We start from the raw sequence: 12,270 nt of genomic DNA, 5'->3' as shown, positions 1-12,270 counted from the left end.
TATAGAGAACAAACTGGTGATTACCAGAGGCACTGCGAGGTGAAGTAGGTGAAGGGTTAAGAGTCCACTGATCTTGATGATCACAAGTGACACATCGAATTGCTGAATCACTATATTGTATGCTGGAAACTAGTAACATTGTATGTTAACTACATACAGTTAAGATAAAAATAAACAAAACAAACAAACAACAATGTAGAGGAAAATGAGACTAGGCTTTGAAAATGCGCTGACCTGGAGTCAAATCCCAGCCACATCACTTCTAGCTGTGTGATTTTAAGCAAATTGCATATTATTTCTTAACCTCCATTTCCTCATCTGAATATGTAGATTAAACCTACCTTGCAGGGGTGCCTGTGTGGCTCAGTCGTTCAGCGTCTGCCTTCAGCTCAGGTTATGATCCTGGGGTCCTGGGATCGAGCCCCGCATCGGGCTCCCTGCTCAGGAGGAAGCCTGCTTCTCCCTCTCCCACTCCCCCTGCTTGTGTTCCCTCTCTCACTGTCTATCAAGTAAACGAATAATCTTTAAAAAAATAATAATAAATAAACCAACCTCTCAAAGACATTTTGAAGAATAAATGAGATAACATGTATAAAGTCCCTTGTACATAGATTTTTAAAAAATAGTAGCTATTCTTAGTGGATGATATAGGTAGTATAATACTAACATGCCCTGGTGCTAGACATTTATTTCAACACTGCCCATGGCTCCCTTCACACCTGCATAAGGAGTAGCCCTAGGCGTCCTAGGTTATATGCTAAGATCCCACCACCATCCCACCACCCCACCCCTACCCAGCCACAGCTGATGGTCCAGAGTAGACAGCCAACCCAGGGACAATCAATCTGGGGTGGCCAGTAATCACACAGCATGACTCTACGAGCAGAGCCCACCTGTCTCTTGTATTTGTACTAAGGACTGAAGACTGAGCCGTGCAAACTAGACTTAGATGCAGAATGAAGGGAACCCTGAGGAAAGATCACAGCAAAGCAGATGTTATACATAAGGCAGCTGTCCTGAAACAGAAGAATGAAGAAGCAAAAGGAAAAGAAAACTGACACTCAAGCAAGAACCAGGAAACAACATTTTAGCTAAGATCCACACACATCGGCTACTTTCCTGAACCCTGAACACCCACCAGTTGTTTTTATCCTTGAAATCCAGTAGGTCAGTTTGGTTGATGTGATGTGTTGTGTAATCTTAAAGTCAGAGAAGCCACTTAAATGAATGTCTTCCTTGCAACCTAAGACATTCTCATGAAGTGAGTCTCTTTGAGAGGGAATAACTTGCCCAAGTACACAAAGAGAAGGGAGCTTCAAGACAAGCTGGTCCCAAGCCCAGCTGAGCTTCAAGCCAACAGCCAGCCCCACCGGCAGCTGTGTGTGTAACGAAGCACCATGGACGTCCAGCCCCTCTGAGCCTTCTGGGCACCCACATGACCATGGAGAGACCCCAAGCAAGAGCTGCCCAGCCATCCCCTAGAACCGTGGAAACAACAAGCTGGTGTAACTCACTAAGTGTAGGGCTGTTCGTGACATGGCAACAGAAAACTGGTATGAAGGAGTTAATAGTGAGGGACAAGTTTTATGTTGTTGCTCTGTGCACACCTCATGTAGAGAGAATGAGATTTCCATCGCACGTCCGTTATAACTGCTCTAAAATAATTTGACACATCACTTCGTTGAGTTTCATAAAATAAAAATATAAAATGAGGGCATGATCTACATGATCTTTGAGATCCTTCTGGTTCTTCAAAATTCTGATGGCCAGCCAACAACACCATCCAGACATGGCCCTTCCCAAGGCTCAACGGCTTTCCTACCTTATAAACTGTCCAACATGAAATCAAACTGATTTTAGAGGCATCGTTGATGCTTACAATTTGTTTGAATTGAAATATCACTTTCATGGGTACTTTGACTTAATTTCAGCTATTTTTTCCTCACTCACTTGACCTGAGGTCACCTCCTAAACCAATGAAGTAAGAGTAAACAGGTCCGAAGTGAATTGTCAACACAAACTACTACGCTTGTACCAAGGTTCTCAAAGTTTTCCAGCTAATGGGCTCCCCGGGCAGCTGAGCCTGCAGAAAATACAAGTCACCCTTTACATACGACAGATAGCCAACTTTCACAGACGCCCCTGTCAGCAACAGAGACATGGCCTCATCTGCCTCCACCCTCTCTCTGGAACTTTTTCTTTCATTCCTAAGAAGGAAAAAAAGATCATATATTCACCACACCCTCTGCAGTGAACAAGACTCAGCTTTTGACACAGTAAACAGGACAAGTGTCAAAGACTCCAGGCTTTCCAGAAGGCTGGCGGCTGCTCCATGAAGGAAGACACAAAACATGGCGGGGACCTGGGGAGCCGGCTCTGGCTAAAGGAGGCTCATTACAAGTCACTCTTATCTATAAAAACTTCCTTTTCCTCTGCCCTGCTCTCTCCCCCAAACTTCCTTCTCCTGAAGCCAAAAAAAAAAAACCCAAAAAAAAAAAAAAAAAAAACAACAACAAAAAACAAAAAACAAAAAACTGGTCTATTTCCAAAGTGTAGTTTATGGGAAACACTTCCTTCCTTTAGATAGATTTCTTTATTGGTTGTGATTTAAAAAACAGCTCAGGGATAATTTTAAAAACATATTTTACTGGACATGCCCTTCACTTTCATCATAAAAATCACACTGGCTATCTTTTTCTGTATTCCCAACTTCCGAATATCCAGGGAAGAACCCTAGCCACAGCCACCTTCACCAAGACACTAGCTCCCAGTGGCATGAGGAGACCAAACTGCACATTTTGCTTTTGCCATCTCTGATGAAGAAAACCACAGCAAAGGCAATGAACCTGCAGATGGTCCGTCCTTTGACTGGTCCAGGTGCGCTCAGTGACTCATCATCAGCACGATGCAGAAAGACCCAACCTGGCAGTGCACATGCTGTCATGCAGTTTGCCAAAACTTACTCAGTTTGCTTATCTGGAACAGGGATAGCAATAGTAGCCCTGTTAGATGCCCACGGTCTAGTACATCAGAGGTCCTCAATCAGTAATAGCTACATGTATGCACGCAAACAGCTTAGCACTGTTCCTGGGACACAATGAGAACTCGGTACATTTGCTGGCCGCTGTGACTAACAGGACTAGGAACCGTGGTGGTAGCAGTGGTATTATTTCTCTCAATCCACACCTAACTCAGGTGTGTGTAAGAGAGGACACTCTCTGCTCTCCAGAGGCTGCTATCCAGAGCCAGTACGTACACCACCGCTCATCTTCAGATCCCCATCACCGCCATTTTCCTCCTGGTTCTAAGTGCCTGCCTCCTCCCCTCACAGGTCACCCCCCACTAGCAGCTCTTCTGGTTTACGTTCAGTCCCAAGAAGAATAAAAAATGTCCAGAGTTAACAGGAAGAGATATGCTTTCTGCTCAACACGTAAGATCCAAAATCTTCGGATCTTACATGTCCTCAGTGGTCTCTTTGGGCAGAACGGGGGCTGGAGATCATTGGTCACCTTGCACTGTGTCAGCACAGGTTTCTCTTAAAGGAGTTCTCCTCTGTTAACACAGTATATTGTGATTCCTGGTGTTTAGGCTGCTGTTCATACTATCGTGTGATTTCAGGGATGGGACCATTTTATCTACAAATTTAATATCCTCAGCATCTAGGATTTTGAGCACCTAGAGAAACACAGTATGTCTACCAAATAAAGGAAAAGAAAAGTGCAATGATGGAGTTTAGAGTTATTTCCTATATATCCATCTTTCTCTCCAATAACACAAGAAACAGAAATTTATTTTTTTAAATATTTTATTTATTTATTTATTTGATAGAGAGAGACATAGCGAGAGAGGGAACACAAGCAGGGGGATTGGGAGAGGGAGAAGCAGGCTTCCTGCTGAGCAGGGAGCCCGATGTGGGGCTCGATGCCAGGACCCTGGGATCATGACCTGAGCCAAAGGCAGACACCTAATGACTGAGCCATGTAGGTGCCCCGAAATTTAATTTTCTACTAAAGAAAATTACAGTCCATGTGACCAGAAGAACTAGAGAGATGAGAACACAGAAGTGGAGAGAAGATGAAGCGTGGCCTGATTTTCAGGAGCATGAAAGTTGAAGATCATGATTTTTATTTCATTTTTTTTGACATCATGATTTTTAAAAAGCTACCACTTTATCATAGTATGTATTTTCAAGCCTTGGAGACTGAATGTCATTGGTAAATATTAGATTCTGACTACATAATTGTGTTTAATTTTGAACTTTCCTAATATAAACTTCAAAACCAAAATTGAAAGATCATGAACAAGAATAAAATGTTGAGAGATGCCTGGGTGGCTCAGTCGGTTAAGGGTCTGCCTTCGGCTCAGGTCATGGTCCTGGAGTCCTGGGATCGAGTCCCACATGGGGCCCCTGCTTCCCCCTCTGCCTGCTGTTCCACCTCCTTGCACTCTCGCTCTCTAACAAATAAATAAAATCTCTAAAGAAATAAAAAATAAAATAAAATGTTGAGTTAGAAAAAGACTTAGCAACCCTTTAGACCACTGATGCTCTAGAATGTGGTCAGGGGACCTTTGGAGACCCCAAAACCCTTTAAGGGAGTCCTTAAAATCAAAGTCATTTTCCTAATGATACTCAGGCATTATTTGCCTTTTTCACTCTCATTCTTGCACCAGTGAACAGTGGATCTTTCCACAGGTTACATGATATATGATACCACAGCAGACAAATGCAGAAGAAGATCTAAGAACCCAATTCTCTTCTATTTAGCCAAACCCTAAGAAAATTTACAGAAATGAGAGACGCCTGAGTGGCTCAGTTCATTAAGTGGTTGCCTTCGGCTCGGGTCATGATCCCAGGGTCCTGGGATCAAGTTCCTGCTGAGCAGGGAGCCTGCTTCTCCCACTCTACTCTGCCTACTGCTCCCCCTGCTTGTTCTCTCTCTTTCTCTCTCTCTCTCTCTTTGGCAAATGAATAAATAAAATCTTAAAAAAAAAAAAAAAAGAATTACAGAAATGTAAAATAATATTACTCTTCTGAGAGTTTTTGTTTTAAAAGTTATTTTTCATAAAAATATGCTATGTTCATATATAATGAACTCACTACTTTTTAAGAAGAATGTTTTTAATTTCCCAACTTTAATTTCTATTGTGACAAATATTAATAACTACAGCCCATATAAATAAAACTTAAATAGGGTCTAAATAAAAGTCTAGATATGGTCTGAGACCATATAGCCTAAGAACCACTGCTCCAGACCCATGGTTTTTAACCTGGGATTGGCATTCAAGTCTGCAAATCAGGTGCTGTTTTTGTTTTTTTTTTTTTTTTAAGATTTTATTTATTTATTTGACAGATCACAAGTAGGCAGAGAGGCAGGCAGAGAGAGAGGGGGAAGCAGGCTCCCTGCTGAGCAGAGAGCCCAATGCAGGGCTCAATCCCAGGACCTTGGGATCATGACCTGAGCCGAAGGCAGAGGCTTAACCCACTGAGCCACCCAGGCACCCCAGGTGCTGGCTTTTCTGTGTGGTTTCTAATAAAGAGGGCAAAGAAGCTCTCTAAGCTCCCTGGCGTCACAGTAAAAAGAGAGGGCTGGGACCAAAAAAAATGTGAATTAGCAGCAATCATTCGTAAGAAACTAGGTGTAGGAAGTGAAAAAGAAATGAGCCAAAGATTCAAAGGTTCTCAGTCAGGCTAGGCAACCAGCAGGAGAGCCTCTGGCGGTTGAAATTAGCCAGACTGGAATTGAGGGAGAAGGTAGGAAGCCAGTGCGAGCCAGCAGATCCGGCAAGCGGAGACACCCTGCACTGTCTTGATCTCTACCTGGACACAGAGAACTGCGGGTGTGAGCAGTCAGGCCAGTGACAAGGATTTGAGGCTCAGCCCTCTCTGGTGACAGGTGGCATCCAGAGAGTGAGTAAGCCTGTCCTGTCGAGGAAGTGAATGAGGAACATGGAGCTGTTCAAGGCAGATCTGGAGGTGAGGGGCTCCTCTTGGAATAGGAATTAAAGAAGAGTCCGGGAGATGCTGGGAAAGGCTCACTCAGAGACCAGCACAGTGCAGGGCCTGTACAGAATCTCGTCAGGACATCGCCAATGGGTGGGTGGGAAGATGAAAGAAAGGACCAAAAAAGAGAAAAAGAAAAAAAAAAAAAAAGAACAGAACAGAACCAAAGGGAACAGCTTCGAGGAGGACAGACTGCCCAACAAAGCCCAGGAAAGACACAAATGCTAAAGGCTGAGACACGAATGGATTTGATAAGTATCGGGTCATTGCTTCAGACAAACATTTTTAGCAGAGTAGTGGGGTCCAAACAATACATGAAAACTTAAAGAAAAAATCTAAATGCAGAAGAAAGGAAATAAAGAGGGTGAGAGAAAAAAAGGGGGAACAAATCCTGCAAAGGCTTTTGGTATGTAAGCCACGAAAACCTGGGTGTAGTCGCGATGGAAACAGCCAAAGGTCTCAGAGCCCCTACAGGCCCTAAAGGCAAGGGAAGGATGGGGGGCACCGGACTCCCAGGATTTTATCAAACCACCCTGTTCAAAGGACCGTTTTCTGGTCCACCCAAAATACAATCCTCAGAAATCACATAATTCAGAGGTCAAAAAATATTAGAATAATAAGGTGAAGGTTAAAAGACCGCATCTAGTCAGATATTATTTAAAAGGAAGTATTTAGACTTAACTAGATCTTGAAAGGGGACGCAAATAATAAAAATCCGAGCATCATAATTTCATATGTAAGAAGGCATTACTATGACAACCACCACTCAGCCTCCACAGAAAATATAAATAGGAACCAGAATGAGAAAATTCTAGAGATATGTGGCTTTTCTGACTTGGAAACCATTTCAACTCCTATTCTTTAATGCTTTGCTCATTTGGCTCTGATAGGAGAACATGAAAATATTCCCCCATTTCAATGGCTTCTTTGTATTACAAATTAAAAGGAGCAAACCACCATTTAATGAAATGAAACTGGAAACCAAGACCACCGAATGATTTACTCCACTAAGATGCCCCTGTCCTCTTCACGGTCAACTTCTAATATCCAAAGGACCACACCAAAGTTAAAGAGGAGACATACATTAAATGCATTATATCACAGGCCAAACAGGAAAAGCAGAAAACAGGGAACGCAGAATCAATACCTCTTCGGCTGCCAGAGAGTAAAGCTTCAAACCAGTTGTAAAGGACCAAAGTTTCCTACCTCTTCTCCAGCATTTTCCTTTAACCCTGACAGTGCCTGAGACTGCCAGGAGGTTTGCTACTTACTGGATTGCTGATAGAAGCTAGAACAGTGCAGTCAGATATCCCCAGCTTCTCTTAGGATAGCCTAGCTGTTTTCTTGAGCTTTCTTCTCCCGAAGCCAGAGCAATCAGATCTACAAGCTCAGGGATCCTCAGGATACAAGGTGAGGGGAGCCAGTGATCTGATCTTTTGCACAGTGCTTTTGCCTTCAGAGGTTTTCACCGTGAAGTAAGCAAGCTGGTTACAGACAGCTCTCCAGTGAGCTAGGCTGCCGGACCCTAACCAGGGACCTGTCGTGTTGTGCCTCCTGCCCTTGTGTCCTCATCCCTGGGCCTAGTGGGTCTAGTGGCCTCAGCTTCCTTGCCACCACCACATTCTCAGTTTCTCTCTCTCTGCTCCGGCTTGCTCCCTCTGCTAGCCTGGTGTCCCCCTTGAGCTTTGGCCTGGACGCTGTCATTCAATCTCCCATGGCTCTGCTCTCCGGCCCAAGGGCCAGGCCAGCCTGCCCTTCCTCCAAAGCCATCCCCAGCCCCAGGAACCTAATCTGTTACCACTCCATGCCTGTCAAGTGGAGTGCTCTGGACAGGAATCGGTTCTAACTGCAGGCATTCTCCAGTGGCACCGAGCTTCCTCCCGTGTCACCCAAGTTCTGCGATCACATTAGCTCTCCCCCGCGCCGTAAGACCTGAAGCTCTTTGAAAAGGTAGATGGCTGGCGAATGTGCAATGTACACACTGGCTGCATCTGTCAAAGCAAGCTGGGTTCCAGGATTCACACCTCCACTATGGAAGAGTCTCTACCAGGTAAATAACACCAGTGAGGACTTGAGACCCTGAGAGTCACACTGGAGAAGCAACAGCAGACAAGAATATCAACAGGCTGGGCTGCCTGGTCACCATGTCCGCTGGGGTGAGACCACGCGCAGAGTAAGGAGGGGGAAACAAGAGGGTGGGAGATACGAAAGGGGAGCACAGCTTCCTGAAAATTAACTTTTTCTTTCCAGAGTTTTCTTCGGATCTGCCCTACAACACAAAAATACCTATTAGAAGGCTTTGCAGTCATCCCATAACTCTCAGAAGTTGAATAAGCTTTCATCTTTGCCACACAGAATTATTTAAGCCAAATACCAGCTTCTGAGAACAGCAAGACCCTCGTTGTTGAGCACATTCTTGTTCCAGTGCCCTGCTGCCCTGCTGCTCTCTTCCCCCTTCCGCCTTTGATCTGCGGACCGCTGAAGCAGGTACAAGCTAGTACAATCGAAGAGGACTAGAGAAGGTCTAACACGCCTTTCATCCCCTTCACTGCTCCTTGCTCCCACTGATGCCCCAGGTCCGACTGGGAGCCATGGTCCCTCCCGTGAAAGACGTCCCTCTCTGCACAGAGGACATGCACCGAGCAGCTTTCATGAGGCCCTGGGTTTGTTTTTTTTTTTCCTAAAGAATCTAAAAAAAGAAGTTGGAAACAACGAATCACAGCAAGTAAGTTTCACAGCTGAATTTCCAACCCATGTCAATCCATACTACCCGCTCCTTATTCTTTCTCTGGTGCCTCCTAATGTACCTTCTTGGGTTTAATGTTATTCAAAGTCTGCAGAAAAGCCAGCAACACAGGGCTGGATGGGAAGGCAGGAAGGGGCATTTATAAGCGAATATTTGTCGTAATTCACAATGGTGAGGTAGACCATAGGGATAACAACACATATATTTTACTATCTTATTCAAAAATAATATCGTTCTTGACCAGATACACGAAACTACTGCCTTCAGCGATGTCGTATGACTAACATAGTAACTGCTGTTGTTATTAAGTCTTCTATATATGTTATTCGAGAAGTACCAGCTAACACAGGTTGTCTGGGTGTTTTTAAACCAGATGCCCAGCATTCCTAATGAGCACATGATAGAAATTTAAATTTCAAAGCAAATGTCAATGCCAAAACAGTAAATTATTTTAAATGTTCCTCCCACAGAATGCTGGTTCTACATACCATGGCCAAGTGCACACATGTGATTGTTAGCAGGTTCACTGGCACAAGATGGACCAGATGTGAACAGGATCCACATGGCTCATTTATAACCAAGCCCCCTTCCCCACCCAGACACTCAGTCCTGACAGCACTAAATCAAATGAATCAATCAAAACATCTAGAAGTGAGAAGGGATATGGAAGTCATCTAGACCTACTGCTCATTCAGAACACGAGTCTCTACATAAGATCCCCGCCATATAGCTATCTGCCTACATGCCAGAGTCATGTCTGCCACCTGACTACATTAGCCAAGAGCTCACTACATCCCAGAAGAGGCCACCATTCCACTTTAGACAGCTCTAGTTCATGATTAGTTGTAACTGTCAGAGTAAACAAATCAGGGAGTGGTCTGAGGACGCAGATACGTGTTTATTTTCCTCTGGAACACAAGTCAACAAGAAAGCCTATAACCAAGTAAATCAAAAGAGGATACAAAAATCATGACACATATGTTTAGACTAGTTGAAGCAGATCAGGTCACGGAGCCAACAAAGAATTGGTACCTAAACCATAGGAATAAGCTCGTATTACCCAGCTACATTATGCAGTGGTTTTAACTCTTAAATAAATTTGCCACCGACCTGGAAAAAAAATCAGGTTGTTGGTTGAGCACCAGTAAATAAATGTGGCACTTTAGCCAAAGGAGCCAGATGTTGTTGTTTATATCTTAGAGTCACGGACACACTGGGTCTTTCTCTGACCAGCCGACCGAGAGAGAGTATGTGCAGCACAGAGCTGAAGTAGCCGTCTCAAAATTGCTGACATATTGGGATGGTTTGTACAATTCCCTGAAAGAGTGCAATTTAGCTTTCTACATGGAAAATCTAGACATTATAATGTTAGAAAACAGAGTGTTAGAAAGTGACCTCTCAGCCATATTACGGACTGCCCCGGTAATGAACTGATTCTCATTTTGGTCAAGACAGAACATTCTGGAGATCCACTTTTTCAGACCTTAAAATAATACTTTTCTAATCTTTAATTTTTTTTTCAGTGCCTTTTTCTTGGATGGGAAGATTTTTTTTCCTCAAATACTGAAGCAATTTGAGGGTTTGTAATCTAAGTAAATAGCCTGAACGTATCTTCTCTCCATGTACATTCTCAAGATTACAATTTGGATTCTCTGAGTTTAATGAGGACTATAGTCAGACTGTTTCCCATTAAAAAGAGAAAGGAGTAAGGAAGAAATTCAATAAGCATTCAAGTAAAATATAGCCATCCCAACATCTGTATTATATTAGAGGAGACACAAGACAAAACATTGACTCTTGAGGTTAAATCTAAATTTCCTGCTACAGTTCCCAAAGAGTTTGAGATTTTAGATCAAAAAGGCAACACAGAAAATGGAACAACAACAAAAAAAGAAGCATTTTTTTTTTGAGAGAGAGAGAGAACGAGTGCATTCGCACATTCTCATGGGTGCTGATTGAGGAGGGGATGGGGCAGAGAGAATCTCAAGCAGACACCCCACTGAACACGAACCCCAACACAGAGCTCAGTCTCACAACCCTGAGATCACGACCTGGGCCAAAATCAAGATTCAGGTGCTTAACCACTGAGCCACCCAAACGCCCCTCCCCCCACCAAATGTCTTAAAGCGAGTTTCAAAGGCTATGAAATGCCAACACTTTGTTATTTCTTTGAAGCACCAATTTAGTCAGCAATTACCCAATAGTCATAAACAAAAAATCCATGAAAATTCTCCATGATGCTCAAGTTTTTTCCCAAGTTAGGGATGACACACCTGGGATCCGTATGTCATAGGAGATGCCAAACCACTACCTCTCATTCTTCACCTGTTTTGTGGAATCTCATTGAATTTCCACATCTTTATCTCTAGTATATTTTTACATCACACTTCAGGTTCCAAAGATATTATTTCAGCCTCCTTGGGAATCTACTGTTCTTCAATTTCAGAACCTACACTGCAAAAGGGAAACCCAAGCTCCCAAGTTAGAGGTCAACAAGCAAGACTGATTATCTCAGAAAAAATAGAGGGGCACCTGGGTGGCTCGATCCATTAAGCATCTGCCTTTGGCTCAGGTCATGATCCCAGGGTCCTGGGATGGAGCCCTGAGTCAGGCTTCCTGCTTGGCAGGGAGCCTGCTTTTCCCTCTCCCCTGCTTGTGCTCCCTCTCTCTCTATCTCTCTCAAATAAATAAATAAATAAGATCTTTTAAAAAAAGAACCGGGGCACCTGGGTGGCTCAGTGGGTTAAAGCCTCTGCTTTGGCTCAGGTCATGATCCCAGGGTTCTGGGATCGAGCCCCGAATTGGGCTCTCTGCCCAGCAGGAGCCTGCTTCCCTGCCCCTCTCTGCCTGCTTGTGATTTCTGTCAAATAAACAAATTTTTGGGACGCCTGGGTGGCTCAGTTGGTTAAGCGGCTGCCTTCGGCTCAGGTCATGATCCCAGCTTCCTGGGATCAAGTCCCAGCCTGCTTCTCCCTCTGCCTCTGCCTGCCACTCTGTCTGCCTGTGCTCACTCTCTCTGACAAATAAATAAATAAAATCTTAAAAAAAAAATTTTTTTTTTTTTTAATCTTTAAAAAAGGAAAAACTAAAGAAGATGATGCCAGAACCAAGATTCAGTAATCTCCATCCTCAAGTCTGGCTTTCAAGCCTGAAACTTCTCCTTTATCAAGCTTGTGAGGAAAACTAAGTTTTCAGATAGTAATGCTGACCTACTGGCTTTAGTGGCTCTGTGGAATCTTCTTTGAAATGCCACTGATCGGAAGTGTGCACGTATGTGCATGCACACGCACACACACACACAAGTAGATAAAGAATTTGTTATTCTCAACAACTCAGAACGAAACCGCCTCTTATACCAAATTCTATGATAGAGTGAGGTGCCTATCACTAAACATTGCATATCAAAAAATTTTTCTCAACCACAAAGATGCTAACTAAATTGAGGAACTAGCATTAGAAGAACAAATTTGCTATGAATCATTTTAGGCAATTCTTGTATCAATTTGTACCTCACTTTCAGCCT

This window comes from Lontra canadensis, unplaced genomic scaffold (genome assembly GCF_010015895.1).
Source record: "Lontra canadensis isolate GAN:19392208 unplaced genomic scaffold, GSC_riverotter_1.0 scaffold17, whole genome shotgun sequence".
In the NCBI taxonomy this organism is placed as follows: Eukaryota; Metazoa; Chordata; class Mammalia; order Carnivora; family Mustelidae; genus Lontra; species Lontra canadensis.
The sequence above is the reverse complement of the archived record's forward strand: the minus strand, read 5'-3'. Positions refer to the sequence as shown.